The sequence below is a fragment of the Grampus griseus genome (assembly GCF_964374135.1).
Source record: "Grampus griseus genome assembly, chromosome: 3".
Lineage (NCBI taxonomy): Eukaryota > Metazoa > Chordata > Mammalia > Artiodactyla > Delphinidae > Grampus > Grampus griseus.
Window position 1 is genome coordinate 72,463,614 of NC_139019.1, and position 18,689 is coordinate 72,482,302.

An 18,689-nucleotide genomic window follows, 5' to 3' on the forward strand; every position below is an offset into this window, starting at 1 on the left:
GAAGGCCCATTCTGCTGTTCTTGCAGTGAACTGGTAAGGACCACACTGATTCCAGAATGGTCTATCCTATATTCCCAGTACTTAGTACTCAAATCATCAACATTGGTCAGTCCTAGGCAAATCTGAGAGGATTTACTGGGAAATAAAACTTCTGTTTAAGTTCCTAGAGGATTATTATAAAAACAATGAGGCAAGGATTCTTTAATGTTAAAAAAATAAAGCAAGACTTCTGTAATGAAAACCAAAAGTTATAGTATAGATGAAGAAAAACAGTAATCAGCCTGAAATAGGAAAAGCCTGAGTTTAAAGTATTTAATTTTCTCTGGACTAAGAAATTGATGCAGACTACTGTCGGTGTTTTAAGATCAAAATTATTTAGACAGATATATGAAGAATGTTTTGCTATTTTATTTATGGGTTAGAACTAACTCTGAAATTCATTTCCTTTCTTTATAAACAAATATGGTTGACATTTACTAGAGATGCTCTTTCTTCTCTGACACATAAATGCGGATCTACGTAACAAGAAGAGCAAAAATCACTATTAAAGATCTGGTTCTTAATCTTCCCCTATTACCACTCTCAGTCATGCAGGCCATGAGCCAGGCTAAATGAGAAAGCACTTTGGAAAGAAGGTAGACTTCTTCCCTTCCTATGAATTCTATCATGACTTGCTGTGATTGGATTCACTAGTATTTTTATGATATGTAAGATGAGGAATTACTTGCTTTTTCTCAAGTATCAATATATTGTAGAAACTGCCTTTATCTTTCAGGACACCATAGATCAGAGTTTGATCCTTAACTTTGCAGGCTCAAAAACTCACACTTAACAAGGCTCCAGAAAGCTGATTCACTACTCAAGTATTCATGATGTATTAATTTACAATGAGATTTGTGTATGACTGGGAAATAGACCAGTTGTCTACAGAAAGTAAATTCGTAGATTCAAACCTTCTTTGTGATAAGCCCTAAGAGAAGACAGAATATCTGCAACTATGTTATGTTCTGCAACGATAGAAAAAAAAAAAATCAAACTTTTCATTCTAGAAAGATTCATATAAAATCCGGTCTACAGAACACTTTGGTTTTGCACATAAGAAACTGGGACCCTAGGTTTTCGGCACTATTTGTTGACAGAGCTGAGACGAGAATCCAGGTCTCCTGGTTAGAGATCTGTGTACTTTTCACGGCCCCTGCTGTCTCCCTGATTTTAGAGTGAAATGAGTAGTCAGAAGTTGGACCAAGAGATGGTTGAAATTCTTTAGTGACTATAAAATTAAACAGGACAGGCTTCCCTGGTGGCGCAGTGGTTGAGAGTCCGCCTGCCGATGCAGGGGACACGGGTTCGTGTCCCGGTCCGGGAAGATCCCACATGCTGCGGAGCGGCTGGGCCCGTGCGCCATGGCTGCTGAGCCTGCGTGTCCGGAGCCTGTGCTCCGCAACGGGAGAGGCCACAACAGTGAGAGGCCTGCATACCGCCAAAAAAAAAAAAAAAAAAAAAAAAAAATTAAACAGGAAAAAAAACTCAAAAATAATACTTCCATTAAGCTAAAGTCGTCTGCTAAAGCACCTTGTCTCCACTTTGGGTTGGGGGGACTGGTAAATTTCTAAATTTAAAAATGGAAAGGACATCAAGAAATAAAGGGTCTGGGTCACTGGTTAGTGATGGAGAATCTCTGGCAGATTCTCGCCTCTCACTGGCTACCTAAGTGATCACCTGTCATTGATTTCCTAAAAGTTTTGTCTTTATAGAACAAACCGTTAAACTTATTTTAACTGTCTACACTTTCGATTAACGTGTCTTTAATTATAAGGTCCTCTGGAGTTTCTGATAAATTTGAGTTTTATTACCTTCATCAGTAACACATTTCCAAATCATATTTTAGGTTGTAACTGAAAAGAGTTCAGCAGGTAGCTTCCCTCATCATTTATTCATTCAAAGGTATTTATTAAGTTGGCCACTACATCTGGTTCTGAGGGCAAACAGAAATGGTCTTAAAAAGAATGCATAAAACCACAGAGGCTGCTTCTCCTGTAGGAGGCATATTTTGATAAGATAATCACACAGACATTGTTAAAAATCGTGATAAGTTCTACAAGAGAACAGTGCAGGGTGCTATTAAGGAAAGTGTAAACAGAAAGAAAGCAAAAACAGAAGAAAGTCGTCTTATCTGGGGGATTCCTAAGGAAGTGAGGTCAGAGGTTTGAGTAAAGTGGCACCAGGCCCAGGAGGGATTATGTGTTTTAGAAGAGTTTTCCAGAGGGAGCAGCACTTAGAGCTGTGCCTGGCCGTTCTACCTGTGTAATACACACTCATGGAATGATTGAAAAAAGGACTATGCAAAGGCCCTGAGGTGGGGCATTTGAAATCAGACTAGTGTAGCTGGATGTGATGAATGCAGGCTGGGTGGTGACAATGAGCTTGGAAAAGTGGATAGAATCCAGGTCATGCAGAGGCTTATAAAACATGGTGGGACTGGGGCCTTTATCTTAAAAATAGTGGTAAGCCTTAAAGGGTTATAAGGAGTCAAGTGACATTTTCTTTTACGGAGAATTAATTATTGTAGGAGAGGAAGGGAAGTGAGTAGGGGCAGGTTGATACAGAGATTCTTGCCATGAGGAAGGTGTGAGATTCTGGTTACTTTGACCAGCATATGAGCAGTGGATTTGGAAAGAAGTCCAAGGTTCAAGGAATGTTTTGGAGGTAAAATTGACTGGACTTGCTGATGAATTGGATTGGGAGTGGGGAGGAGGTGAGAGAAAGTGTCCTCCCAGGTGTCCCAGGCCCTCCTGGGGACCTCAGTATGCGTAGGTGATCCACCCTACACAGCTCTTGGTGCGCTCCGGCCCCACTCATGCAACCTGACGCCACCGGGACTTTGCCATCACCTCCAATTACTTCACTGCTCCAATATAAGGGAAGCACAAACTCCTGTGCTTCCAGCCACTTCACCCCTCGGTTTCTGAGCCTGCTAAGGAGAACTGTGTACTTGAGGAAGTTACTGAATCCCTCTGAAGGAAGGCTTCATAGCATTGTTAAAAGGTTTGAATGACAATGTTTGCAAAGCCCCTAATACAGTGCGTGGCGCACACAGAATGCGATAAGATAGAGATTACCTTTCCTCTTTTTTGTGCTGATTCTTGTATCTTATGCTTCTGAGAATCCCCACTAACCTTGTCTGATTTGCTACTACAGTAAACAAGTATGTTTTTACTACAGCACTTCTTTGATCAGGTTCTTGTACAGAGGTCAGCTCCACCACACAGCTAATTAAAGATACATACTTGCTATCCTTTAGGCAGTAATAGGTGTTCTGAGGCCAGATTCCAATGTGTTTGGGAGAGTGTTTTCCCCACACCACCAACTAGCAATTCTCAGGACACCAGTTGGATGTCCTACCATTCAACTCGATTCTGACACTATCTACCTGGAGATAGCATGAGATTCCACAGGTTAAGGGTTCAGTATTATAAGACTGCCCATCTCGGCACCTCCCCCCAACTTCAGATGTAGTTGCAAGCCCAGATTTTTACCTGTACTTCTATTTTTTTTTTTTTTTTTTTTTTTTTTTTTTTGTGGTACACGGGCCTCTCACTGCTGTGGCCTCTCCCGTTGCGGAGCACAGGCTCGACGTGCAGGCTCAGCGGCCATGGCTCACGGACCCAGCTGCTCCGCGGCATGTGGGATCTTCCCGGACCGGGGCATGAACCCATTTCCCCTGCATCTCAACCACTGTGCCACCAGGGAAGCCCTACCTGTACTTCTGACTGTCTATAAACCAGATTCCCAAGGCCCCCTCCTCAGGTTCAATTAATTTGCTAGAGCAAAACTCAAAGAAACATTTACTTACTAGATTATTGGTTTATCATTAAAGGATGTACCTCGGCGACAGCCAGATGGAAGAGATACAAGGGCACGGTGTAGGGAAAGGGTGAGGAGCTTCTGTTCCTTCTCCAGGTGCACCATTCTCCCTGAATCTCAGTGTGTTTGCCAACCCAGAAACTCTCCCAACCAGGTCCTTTGGGGGTTTTATGGAGACTTCATTACATAGGCATGATTGTTTAAATCACTGGGTGTTAGCAACTGATTCAACCACCAGCTCCTCTCCCCTCCTTGGAGGTCAGGGGGTGGGACTGAAATGGCACCATTGGCATCCAGCCCCCGTCTTAGGTGCTTTCCAAAAGTCACTTCATTAACCTAACCAAAGACACCTTTATCACTCTCCTGGCTACAAAAATGTCCAAGGGTTTTAAGAACTCTGTGCCAGAAATGAGGGTGAAGACCAAACGTATATTTCTTATTATAAATCACAATATCACAGGCAGTAACTCTGTTTATAGCACCAAGAGGGTGCTTGCTCCTTTCTTTAAAATGTAGCTACAATTTTTTAAAAAAACAAAAGGTAAATGCTCAGGATGCCACTGACTTCAGCTTTCTATATTAAAGATTGAATAAAATGGAAAAGACCCAACTACCAATATCTCAAGCCTGTTAATGTCAAATCTATGCATAAAATATGTAGGAACGAGGAAACAATATGTAACCTGCAGAGATACGTGTCCAAAATTCCCGAGGGAAAGAAAAATAGGCAAGCCTACAGCAATCTGTTTTACCCCATGTAACGTATTGTCAAGGCATGGCCTGATGCTTCTCTGTGTCCAGATTTTGTTATTATTGACAAATAATATAAAGGACCTCAGTCATCCTTTTGCCATGTGGTAGAATACATAGATTCATTATTTTTCACCGATAACATGTAAATAAATATTTTTAGATTGTTTTTATTGACTGTACAAACATTTCCTTATACAAACTTAGAATGCTTTCTTATAATTTTTAGATTATTTTTTCAGAGAATATGGGATTTCATTTCTTTGTCTTGTAAGTCCCACATTTTCATTTGTTTATAAGACTTTTTTTCTTTTGGCCACGCCGCACGGCTTGCGGGATCTTGGTTCCCCAACCAGGGATTGAACCCTGGTTTCACAGCAGTGAAATCTCTGAGTCCTAATCACTGGATTGCAAAGGAATTCCCCACATTTTCATTTGTTCTAAAGATTACAACCTAGGTTAGAATAATGTTGCAAAATACGCATTCTCTTATAAGGGTGGTAAAATTTAAAGTCAAGGTACAAACCCCTTTCTGCATTGAAAGATTTGCAGAAGTACATAAAGTACAAAATTTGGTGTTTGGACTTTAGTTCCTTAATGTTAGCAAAGCTTCATTTTAGACACAGCTATTGCTTCATATACTTAAATTAAAAGTATTTTTAAACCAACAAAATAGTAAAATGTATCATGCTTTCACATATACTCCCAAGGGTTTTAAACACACACACACACACACACACACACACACACACACACACACACACACACACACACACACGGGGTTCAGCTTTTATTGCCTTTCCCATAACATGCCTTTCATCCTCTCCCACTATAGGTGGTTTTTGTTCCAACTTAATAGCCTATACAAATTTGTGATTACATACCCTCATACCCCCTACTCACTTGGGATCTGAGTCATGAGAGCAGCTGCCAAAGAGAGCACCCCAGTTTGTCTTCTAGAATTTCTGGGAAGGTGTAGTAAAGAAATGGCATAGATGGTACAGCTATACCCATTTCTTAGTTAAGAGTAAGCCCTTAAGGCATCAATGCTGTTCGTAGTGGGATCCTGGTTTTTCTTGCCCTTATTTTTCAAGGACCCAGATAATACAGATTTGGCGGGGGACTTCATATATTCACTCACCCACTCAACAAAGATTTATGAAGAACTTGGTCTTCACAGGGTGCTGTGCTGTGCTTATGGCAGTGATGCCCAGGGTGTGGGACAGAGTGTTGGGTTACCTAACCCAGAATGGAGTGGTGGGGTGGCCAAAGAAGCATCTCAGTGTCCTGGAGGAAGCTGATACTTGCTTAAAGCCTTAGCCAGGCTAGAGGAGGAGGAGGGAGCAGAGAGAACAGCAAGTCCACAGGGCAAAGCTGAGAAAAAGTGCAGCACATTTGGAGGAATTGAAAGTTCCTGGTGGTTCATTTTGCCCGGAGTGTGGAGTCTGAGTCAGGGAATGGTGACAGACAGGACCAAACCGCGGAAGGCTTTATTAGCCAAGTTACAAATTGTATACTCTGAAGGTACTGAGAACCACTGAAGGATTAACACCTCACCACTACCTTCACATTTTTGTGAAATGACTCAATAAAGAATAAACCGTATCAGTGAAGAAACTGATGCCCATGCCTTAAGAAAGATGGTCAAGACTTGTATCTGTAATCACACTAAGGCAGAACAGCACCACGGTTTGTATTCTCTACCAGTTCTGGGAAAGAAGTGGTTCTTAGCCATGTAAAATGTTCAACCACCAAGAGCCTGCTTGGCTTTATAGTGTGACATTATCTCTCGGAACATGACCTTGTGGCGGGCCACCTCAACTGGTAGGAATGTGCTACACAAAGGAATAAACCAACCAGGTTAAGGATGAGACTAACTTTGTGCAAATCCTTTTAGCATAAAAACAATATCACCTTATATTTATAAAGCAGATTTACAGTTTACAAATATACCTTGAATTTCTTTTATCTGAGCCTTATAATAATCCATGGAAGTAAAAGTTATTGATTCCCATTTTATAGATGAAGAAACTGAGGTTCATATAAAATATAACTCAATATAACAGTATTTAGCAAATAGCAAAGCAATATATACTAATTATACTAATTGGTATATAATTATACTTATTTACTAATACTACCTATTACACATTAAATTCTAAGATATATGACTTTAAATCCCATTCTCCACAAGAGAATGATTATAACCAGTCAAGAAAATTAAGTTTAGGGCTAGAATAAAATCCTTATTTCAAGTTTTTGTTAAATTATCAATCGTAAGAATTAAACACTCTACTTCCTAAAAGAGTAGAAGATAATACATAGTGTTCTTGGACTCCAAATATAAAACAATATAATACACACTTTGCTGCTTGGTATACTTGTTTTGGTCTAAGGAAGAGAAATGCTCTGTTTAAAGTGTTCTTTTTTTTTTAAACATCTTTATTGGGGTATAATTGCTTTACAATGGTGTGTTAGTTTCTGCTTTATAACAAAGTGAATCGGTTATACATATACATATGTCCCCATATCTCTTCCCTCTTGCGTCTCCCTCCCTCCCACCCTCCCTATCCCACCCCTCCAGGCGGTCACAAAGCACCGAGCTGATCTCCCTGTGCTATGCAGCTGCTTCCCACTATCTACCTACCTTACATTTGGTAGTGTATATATGTCCATGTAAACTGTTCTTTTTTTAAAAAAAAAGAAAAGTTAATTGATTGACTTAAGGTCATGGTCATTAAAAGAGGCACTAACTAAAAAATTTATCTTTTACTACCAGTATAACATATATATAAATTGTGTTCTGAAATATTGGCTATGGAATCAATACATGAAACGAAATCTTTTTTTCCTTTGACTTTCATCACAAGAGATAATACATGCCCACATTTTAAACTTACCGACTATCACAAAGTTGAAAATTTCTGTTGTGAAAGAAGTTTGGGAGTGTGGACCTGCATCATAGGAAGCATTTTAGGCCACAGGACTTAATTAATTTATATGCCTCATATTTTTAACTCTAGTGTAAACTCTTTGAAACAGATACCACATCTTTTATATTATTTTACGAATCACAGAATTTTCCTATACTAGACCCTCAAAAACTTTTCAAAGAATAGTATACAACATTATTTTGAGTAAGAAAGATAAAATATTTGGAAGAGTATCCCCAAATTTAGGTAAGGCCAGTCACTGGACCCATCTTCCACTTCACTTATTTCCCCCTCAGGCAGCGATCTGAGATTTAGGAAGCAGAGGAGCTCCTGGTGGAGCTCCAAGCATTGAACCATGAGACTGGGCATGAAATACTCGAGAAAGCACTGAGCCTGTCTGTCCACTGCCTGTGTGGAACCTAAGTGCACTTCTTGGTGGACACTCAGCTATTATGTATTAATGAATGAATTGAAGATTGTTAGGAGAGAATTTAAATTGCAGACCATCCTTACGTAAAGAGGGCTGGTTAGAATCTGGATTTTTATTAGGATATACTCAATAGCTCTGTTGTTTCAAATAGGATTTCTTCCACAATGCAGGATCCTTCTTGAGCCCTATCTAGCCCTACTAAATTGCCATATAATTCACTGTCATTGACACTTGAGTGAAAGGGGGTGACGTTAATAAAAATGCTGAGACAGCAGGCTAAACCAGGAATCCCAAGCAAACCGGGACTATTCCAGGCAAACCGAGATCTGAGGTTTCTTCAGCTATCGCCCAATTGTAAATCCAACCTTCAGCTCTCTTTCCCCAAAAAATGCTTACATATAAAAATGTGTCCTTACATAATTAACAGCGTGGGGAAAATAAACCCTCCCTAGAAATTGTAGTTTTAAGAAAGGTCATAGACAAGATAGAGTGGTATTTCTGAGTGTTAAGATCTGGTATAAATTTGGGGTGCAGGGGGGTTGACTTCTCTGTATTTTCTTTTCTTTCTTCTTCCCCCTTCTGCAATAAATGTTAACAATTGAACTTGGGCTGCTTTAAATTTTTGCTCTTTAAAATTAAAATATCCATACATTTTTAGAGTTTTGTTAGTAAATTAATTATTCCGTAGAGCATTCCTAGAGCTATCTTAGTGTCCTTGTTTCACTGACTAGAAAATTGCAATAAAAAGATACTAAATGATTTCTCCCTATTAAGTAGCTCATTAATCATCAGAAAAGAGTATTTGAAAATAATAACAAATAATATTTTGATAATATGTAATCTGGTTCTTAATATCTAGAACTATTATTGATATCCATTTACATGCTATATTATCTCAAATCTATAAAGGCAAAGATTCCCAGAAGTGTGGTAACTCAGAGTTTCTGTCTGCTGGTGAGATGTCTCAGAATTTGCCAGTTTTGCCAGTTATAAGAAATCTCTTTCTCCTCAGTGCATGATTTATAACCTGTGAGTTTCAGTACAGCAAATCATAGGATGTTGAGTTCCACATTTCTATAAAAGTCTCTATGGACTGTATCCTTATTTTGGAATTGACTCATCAAGAATGTTTCTAAAACAAGGCCATTTAGATCACCTTTGATATTTGATTAACCATGTTATAATGAAATGAATAATTTCTTAGAAGCTTACTAGATTTTTTTCCTTTCAAAAGTGACATAAAAGATGTAGAAGCCCAGTAGTTACATGTCATTGGCTGACTGTCCGCCTTCAGCAACCTGTGGGACAGGAATAAGTCAAAAGTACAAAACTTGGGCATTTCCCAAAGGGGCCTTGGTATCAGAGTTGACTTAATATTGGCAGGCAGGCACACCCATCGTAGAAAATGTGAAATATTCAATGTTCATTGAGTATCTTCAGATGGAATGCCTGAAGTTTGTAGTTTAAAGGAATTAAACTCTGTGCTATATAGTCTTTTGCTCTAAGAATAATAATGAATGAAGTAGATGAGGAGGAAGGAGGAAAACCCCCCATCCAGTGTCAGCATGTAGTTATCAAACTGGCTGATCTCATGTCGTGTGTCAGATCATTCCGTAGCCTAAGGGTACCTTTTTCTTGACAACTCTGTGTATTATGTATTTCAGTCTTTTCTCATTGCTCTCTGGATGGGGGTGACAGTAGACTGCAATATATAATGTATAGTGCTATCAAGGAAAAGCTACCCTTAGGTTAGGGAATGATCTGGTTGTGTTTTTCCCAAAGATATCAGTTACATCTGCAGTGAAGAAATGCCTCTTTTCACTTCTTCTTAATGTCTGTTTGTGCTCATGTGGACCACCTCGCTCTCCTGGAACAGAGTCTTCTCTTGGGGTCCCTGATATAGTGAGCTGTGGCTGTTCTCTCATCTGACCTGCCTGACCAGTCGGTCGTTCCTTGTTTACTTCACTTGTTCCTCTTCCTGTTCGTGTTCTCCAGCTGTGCCGAATCCTGAGCACTCAGCATTTTCCTCTACATAGTGTCTTCCTTAAAAAAATTATATACCATATGGCTTCAGCTTTTACCACTGCACAGCTATTTGCACACTTATGTCTCTAACCTTGCCTTCTCTCCTGATCTCCTGTCTAGTACTTACAATAATCTTATTTTCACTTCAGCATGGATGGTATGTAATTTAGTTTCCACTGCAAAATGATCGCTTCTCCTCTCTTATTTTTATTATCACTGGGTCATTTAATTTTCCCTTTTCATCATCATCAACATTATTCTTTGGTCTCCTATCACTGCACAAACAAGATTAATCCATAGAGTTGTTAACAGATACCTGAATGCTAAATTTTTAAGGCCTTTAGAAAAAGCAATTTAAAAGATGCTGACCAAAACTATGTTAAAAAGTCCTTATAGGGTTAAGAATGGTTTTTTCATTTTTAAATGCTGAAAAAAATAGAGAGGAGAATGATATTTTGAGACATGTGAAAATTGTATGAAATTCAAATTTCAGTGTAGTTTCGACAGAGACCATATGCCCTGCTAAGTCTAAAATATTTACTATGTGACTCCCTTCAAGAAAAAAGTTTGCTGACCCTTAGTTTAAAAGATTAATGTTCACTTTATTAAAACAACAAATTCAAAACTCTAGTTTGTTCTTCAGCTTTTAAAAAAAACAGGTGGTTACACACTTATGAAACCACAGTCAAGATACAGGACATTTCCATCACCCCCAAAAGATTCCCCAGGCCCCCTTGCAGAACATCCCTCCCTTTGCATCCATAGCCAGGCAAATACTGATCTGCTTTCTGTCACTGTATATTAATTTGTAGTTTCTAGAACTTTGTATAAATAGAATCATACAGTGGGTACTCCTTTATGTCTGGCTTTTTTTTTTTTTTTTGCCGTACGCGGGCCTCTCACTGTTGTGGCCTCTCCCGTTGCAGAGTAGAGGCTCCGGACGCGCAGGCTCAGCGGCCATGGCTTACGGGCCCAGCCGCTCTGCGGCATGTGGGATCTTCCCAGACCGGGGCACAAACCCGTGTCCCCTGCATCAGCAGGCGGACTCTCAACCACTGTGCCACCAGGGAAGCCCTATGTTTGGCTTTTTTTTACCCAGCATACTGACTTTGAGATTCATTCATATTGTTATGTGTATCAGTAGTTTGTCCTTTTTATTATTATGGGGTTTTTTTTTCAGCTTTATTGAGGTATAATTGACAAATGAAATTGTAAGATATTTAAAGTGTACATCTTGGTGATTTGCTATAAGTGTACAAATTGGCAGTGGGCCGATTTGACCCATCACCATAGTTTGTTGGACACGCTGCCGACTTTTTACTGTTAGACAAAACAAATAGTAAACTTTTGAATAATCTCTTCTGCATAGGAAAACCACCCCAGAGGACAAGGAAACAGCTCACTTTATTTTACTATTGTCATTGTTATTATTATTATTAATATTATTCTGCAGACTCTAGGTATTTCCAGTGCCTGTGGCAGAGATTTCTCAGAGTAAACCAAAAATGGTTCAAATTATTTTTTAAGTACTTATAAATATAACAATATTTAAATAAATAGTCATGGTACAATTTGGCATTTTTGTCATTTAAGTTAAAAACATTTTTCACATTCAAAGCTTAATCCAACTTGAATCTCTTCTCCACTTTTTATTAAAACCTTTAAAAAAAATTATCCTCAGATTCCAAACCTCTTCTCCATTATTTAGTTCCATCCCAGTACTGTCATGACCACTTCCAGCCTTCTCTGCCCCTCAGTCCTACCACCAACTCAATTTGTACTTCTGAAAATTTTCTTATCTAGGAACTCTCAAAGCAGGGTGTTGGTGGGATCAGGGGTTTGTGTTGTTGTAACTTAAAAAAAAAAAAAAAAAACCTTAATTTTCAGTTCCTTCTATCTTGTCAAAAATAGTCTGGCTCCTGATAAGTAGTGTCATGATTGATTAGCACTCCATGCTTTGAAACTTAACAGAAGCATAAAGAACATTGAGAGCCTCTGTGATGAAGTCCTGTAGAACAAGTTTCAAGAAGAAAAGCTGAAGGAAAAGGGACCATACCATCTGGAGATGAAATTGCTGAGGCATAACCTAATAATTGTCTTTTGATTCATGAGTATTAATCTCAAAAAAGACTGACCAAATGTTTCTCCTGTCCATAAGTGACACACACAGAAATATGTTCTTAAATTGCAGATAAAAACTTCAGTTGTATAAAAGAAAAAATATCTTGTCTATGCTCTGGATATTGATGATAAAAAGAACACATAGAATTGTTGCTCCTAGGACTTAACAATATTTAGAATAGACGTCTTTCGAAGCCCCAACCTTGAAAGTGAAGCCCTGCTACCCAGATATTTCAGTCACAGACATGTCTGAAGCCAGCAGACTAAGTTAACTGAACTTCTGTTGACTCTCCTTGTTCTGAATAAATCGTATCCCTTAAGTTAATAAGAAATTTTAGAAGAACTTGACATAGCTCATGGTGAACACTAGGTAATTACTGATCCCATCCAAATATTTTTAAGAGCAGTTGGGTGATAATTGTTCCCAGAGATTTCTAAATGTTACAATTGCACTGATAACCAATGGCCATCAAGATGACTCACTTGTTTCCTTTCTCTGTATATTTAATGCACATGTTAGATTGAAGATTCTTACTGTAAATAAGAACATTAACAAAAGCAACTTAAACTGTGAAAAATAAGAGCAGTTAAAAAAATATGAAGTGATGAGAAATGAAATTCCTCCTTTTCTCACACCTGAAAAAAATGTACAAATGCATATACTGCATTTGTCTTTTCAATTCTGTCATTGGCATGACATCCAGTCTTTGCTGCTTAGTCACTGGTGATGCAAAACAGCAGTAGGTCAGCAGCCCAAAAGCTGTGTGAAGCCAAAAAAAAGAAATCACAGAGACTTCACAGGGGTGTCTACCAAGGGAGAACAAAAGCAGAAGCTGTGAAGCCCTGTAAGGAGAAGTAGTCACAAGAAAAAGCAGCAGCATTATGCAAACCCAGTCCCAGCAGAGAAGGCAGAGACAGCCAGGAAGTCACCTGGGGATTCAGCACCAAACAAGCCTACCACCAGAGGGTCACAGACCCAGAAGAGCAGAGACCCAGCCAACAGTGGATGCTTCACTCTCCCATAAGAGAGTCTTGGCACATGTAATGTATAAAACACAAAGACTGAGCCAAAACAAAATTTTATTGAGCAACTACCAAATTACCTAACTATAGTGAGAAAATTAGAGGACTAAAACGAACACTTGCCTGTCCCCACTCCATCGTACTCTCTCCCACTGATGAAACTTAAACACCAGAATTTCTTATTTAACAGATATTTCTTAAGCTCCTCCTGTGTGCCAGGGACCATGCTATAAACTAAAAAATACAACTTTGAGCTAACTGGACATAATCTCTTACTTTCTAGGAGGTTACAATTTAATGAAAGATATTCTTTTTGTAATCCCAAATTTGTAATTTTTGAGTTAAAAAAAAAAAGCCTAATTTTAATGAAGATTTCATTCCTCTAAGTCCTTTATCCTACATTGTTTTGTGCTCTTAGGCTATCCAAAATATAGGTGGTTTTGATTAGGCCATTTGTAGGATTACACTGCCTATTTCTTAACTAGTTTTCATAACAGAATTAACATATACCTAGAGATTTTGAAATTGCACATTTTCCCTGGGTCTCCAAAAACAATATTCCTATTATTTTAATATCTTTGTGCTTCAAAGTTTTAAAAACATAGAAAAGAAAAGCAGCATTAATAAACGGTCCCTGTGTCCATGTTCCCTTTATTACTAATATACTGACAAATTTGCTTAGACTTTTTTTTAATCATTATTATTTTTGGAAAAATGATAAATATTTATTATAAAGAATTGAAACAAATAATAAAAAGATTAAAAACTTTTAAAGTCACTTCAAACTTCATCCATAAGTAATCCTCATAACTATTAGGTGACTATAATGATGACCAGGAATTTTCCAAATTTGTTAGTACGAACCACAGATCCAAACAGCTTAGAGAATCCCAAGCAAAGAAAAATATGCCTAGGCATATCATAGTCAAACTCTTGAAAATCTGAGTAGGAAATCATGAGGGCAGCTTGGGGATGTGAAGGGAACATTGTATTCAAGAAAATAATGATAAAAATTAATACCATTCTCATCAGAAACTCTGGAAACCAGAAGACAATGGAATGACATCTTTAAAGTCCTGTAACAAATGAGAAAACAAAACCTGTTAACCTAGAAATCTATATCCAGTGAAAATATCCCTCTAACAGGAAGGTGCAGTAAAGACATTTTCAGGCAAAAGCTGAAAGAATTATTTTCAAAAAATCTGAGCTTTAAGAAATCCTAAAGAGAACTTATGCAGGTTGAAGGGAAAGGGAAATGATATAAGAGAAATCCAATTATATGGAAATTAGTGGAGAACACCAGAAAGAGTAAGTCATTAAATATACAAGATCATTTAACAAATCATTCCTACTTTATACATATGTATGTCATTTTGTCTCAAAGACTATTGACTATTTTAAAGTAAAAATAACAACATTAAGTGAACATCATTTCAGGCATCTTTCTAGACATACTAAATATGATTGGATGCCTAATTATAAATAAAATTTAAATAATGTGACCATATTATAGTTGCTATAATATATTGGGTGGGCCAAAAAGTGCCTTTGGTTTTTTTAAGTAAAAATAAAAGACACATTTTTCATTTTCACCAAGAACTTTATTGAACAATGTATGCACTCTTTTGTTCTACTACCTTCTGCCATTTTTCAGGCAACTTCATAATTCCATCCTCCCAAAACTTTTTATCTTTTTGAGCAAAGAACTGTTCCAGGTGCCTTTTACAGTCTTCCAGGGAATGGAATTTTTTTCCATTAAGAGAATTTTGTAAAGACCGAAATAAATGGAAATCCGAAGGTGCAATGTCTGGTGAAAACGCAGATGAATCAGAACTTCCCAGCCAAGCTGTAACAGTTTTTGCCTGGTCATCAAAGAAACATGCGGTCTTGCGTTATCCTGTTGGAAGATTATGCGTTTTCTGTTAACTAATTCTGGACGCTTTTCGTCAGGTGCCGCTTTCAGTTGGTCTAATTGGGAGTGGTACTTTTTGGAATTAATCATTTGGTCTTCCGGAAGGAGCTCATAATAGAGGACTCCCTTCCAATCCCACCATATACACATCACCTTCTTTGGATGAAGAACAGCCTTTGGTGTGGTTGGTGGTAGTTCACTTCCCTTGCCCCACAGTCTCTTCCGTTCCACATTGCCGTACAGTATCCACTTTTCATCGCCCATCACAATTTGTTTTAAAAACGGAATGTTTTCATTACGTTTCAGTACAGAATCGCATGTGGAAATATGGTCAAGAAGGTTTTTTTCGTTTAACTTGTGTGGAATCCAAACATCAAAGAGATTCACATAACCAAGCTGGTGCAAATGGTTTTCAGTGCTTTTTATCGGATATATTTTAATATCTAGACTGATTCAATTCTTTGTGTTTTAATGGCTAGTGAGACACTATCACCAGCATATTTTTATCACATATAATAACTCTTTGCCAGAATCTAAAATAAATATTAGAAATAGAGGCCATGTGGAGTCAATATGTCAGGTTGCTGAACACATCAGGTCAGGATTGCTGAGAGCTCTTGCTGTGTGGGTGTGTCCATGCTCACTGTTCTGTCACACTAGCTCCAACTGGCTGTGCATGCAGGCCAGCATTCAGAATGCAGACAAAATAATGAACTAATATTTCACTTTATTTAGAGACATACAATTAAAGGAATGAGCCTGGGCAGCTGTTAAATGGGTTCATTTAGTGCATTTGATAGTTTAACCACTTTTCTGTAACCTGAAGAAATTATGGGATGGGAGAGGCAGAGACAAAAAAGACTGCTGCCTAAGACTGTGCCTTTAGTTACAGTTTGATACCTGGTTTAACCCTCCTCTGAGATCTTTTTACAAGTCCTGAGAAGCTTAACTATTCTTACTTAAGGGCTGTATCTTAGTCCTCAGAGGGGATACTCAGATCAGTATGAAGCCTTGAGACTTCACTTCCTTCAGAGATAGGCAGCTTAATCAGCTTCCCATTTTACCCACTTCTCCTCTGCCATCACTTCTCGGGTAAATTTGGCAAATGGCAATGTTGATTCTTTCGCACCTCATATGGAACCAACATAAATTTTTGAGATAGGCAGCCAAAATCTTCTGTACTTACTGGCTCCTTCAGATGTTAAGAGTATTTATTAACTCCTTTAGATCATTTTGGTCTCGTTTGTGTCTCTGCTAATAGGTTTAAATTCCTGAATCAAAAGGAATCCAAGGTTGGCCAATCCAGATACAATCTAACTAAAGACTTTTGAAAGCATTTTTCATCATTGTAAGTAGGAGACCCAACAAAATAATCAAAACAGCAATGCACAGAAAGAATTTCCTTCTCTGTAAGCTTTCACTAAATAAGGAAAAGGAAGGACAGATGAATTATATACGTCCTGCTTCTGGAACAGTTAACCTATTATTTTGTAGGATATTGTCTTTGTGAGCAACTTGGGAGTAAGCAGGCAATGTTCTATCCTTGCATCTCATTATCTGGCAGTGCACATAGGGGTGGTCTGCAGATTGGATTGAATAATTGAGATTCTAGATTCTCTCTTAAAATTCTTTCACGGAACATCATACAAAGGAGAGCCTGAGATTTAATATACAGCGTTTGGAGTAGGGACTTGTTTTTACTGTGAGGTCAGAAACCTCCACAGCTGAGTACTTTGGCTAATGAAGGTCCTTTTTCTATATTCGCCCAGCCTGGGCTGGGCACAGGCAAATGTCATACAATCTGCGTTTAAACATTCTTTTCTTTCCATTTTAACAGTGTTTATGTTTCCTGGCACACATCTAAAAGATTCAGAATATTTACTATATATGTAAATATGCTTTTAAGGAAAAAAAAACATGCAGTTTTCACATGCAAGTTGTTTTCAGCAGACAGTTCCTTCTCTGAAACACAAAAGACTAGATATAAAAACAAACAAGAGAGAAGTGCTGTTTTAACAAATGGATCCTTGGAGATGGATTTTTAGGACTTTTTTTTTTTCCTGATCCAGCTTTTACCCTATCACTTAGTAATGCTAAGAGAAATCCTGAAATAAATCGGTGACATTCTCACAGTTTTTAAGGCTGACAGTTTAATTTTTTTCCTGTTTTGTCTGTGGCCAATATAATTAGGTCATACCCATGTGAAAAATTACTTGTACAAGAAAAATTTTGGATGTGTATGTTTTCAGGAAGATTTGTTTCTGCTAATGTACATGACATCATTTGCATGTGAAAGTAATTCACTTACCCTACATAATTTAGAATATTAATGTTGTTTCCAAAAAACCAAAACGAGCCCAATTCAAAAGGAAATGAATGTTTCTGTTACTAATTTTATATCATGGTTACATTTTAAATGTAAATGGTTACATTTTAAAATATTTTTAGCAGGTAAACCACTGATTTTAAAACATATTTGTTAATTACATAGACTGGAAGCCAACTCAGGAAGGGGTCATTCCAGTAGAAAGAGGAGAAAGGCCTAATTTATAACAATATTCCAGAAATGGCAACAGAGATCAAATGCTAGCATTCCTACCTTGCAGACTGTCCTCTAATTTCATTTTACATTAAAAGTTAGTTGTAATTCTTGTGCCTTGAGGATTTTCTAATAGACTTTTTACTATTTATTCCAGCAGATACAAGTTTTAAGCCCACAATATTGTTTGCTTTACTGCTTCTACACTGCCAGAAATATTAGGAGATATGGGAGAATGCAAATTTTAAAAAAAATGACCATACTTATTTGTGTTTTATGAAGATCTTGACATGAACTCCTTTTTTTCTTTAACAAGCTGAGTGTCTTGCTTTCATTTTTGTGGATTAATTTTAAAATTTTAGTAATTAAGGAGATTCTTATTTGCTTCCAAAACTTAAACACCAGGATTAACAGACACAAAAGTCACAACTTAACATATTTTATTGGCTGTGTAAAGGTCAAAATTACCAAGCTTTGTAGAAGCACCATTAGAAGTATACAGTAGATCCCTTGTAGAAATCATGAAGGAAAGCCAGTGTACGCAGTGTCTGGAACACGACTGTAAAATGTGAGTTGCTCTCTGTGACGGAAGCAGAACAATTGTCAAGAGTTTGACTAGATTGCAAAAGAATTTAAAGGGCCTGCAGATGTTTAAGAATGCACAAGATAGCTTTGTCATTCTCATGTAACGTTTACTGAGAAGCAAGGCATGCTAAATATTAAGCAATCCATACTGAGTCCCTACCCAGTGATTTTATTTCCAACTGAGATAAGTAGGTGAGATATTTAAACAGAATTAGAAGGCTTAATTAGTGCTGCCCTTCCCTGAGTCGCCAAGGTGGCTGGAGCATTACTCCCCATTTTGCTAAGGAAAAAAAATGAGATTAAGTGAGATAGGTGGGAAAAGATAGTAATTTTTCAGAAGGCAAGAGGTTTGCCCTCTAAAACAAAATGTACACAGCTAATCAGATATACTTCTGCAATTCTGTTTTCATGTATTCGTAGAGCTGTATTCAGTTACTGATGTTCTAACCAAGAAAAAAAAAAAAAAAGACTTCTAAGTGAGAGAGCAGTTTTCTCAAATGACACTGA

At 37.8% G+C, this 18,689-nt stretch overlaps 1 protein-coding gene across 1 annotated transcript in view; it reads left to right on the forward strand.

Moving 5' to 3' along the window:
* The window catches only part of ADGRV1 (adhesion G protein-coupled receptor V1), a gene marked incomplete at its 5' end in the record, with an annotated part of 563,397 nt that overhangs the window by 531,978 nt on the left and 12,730 nt on the right, over window positions 1-18,689 (forward strand). The gene's annotated exons all lie outside the window — the stretch shown is intronic.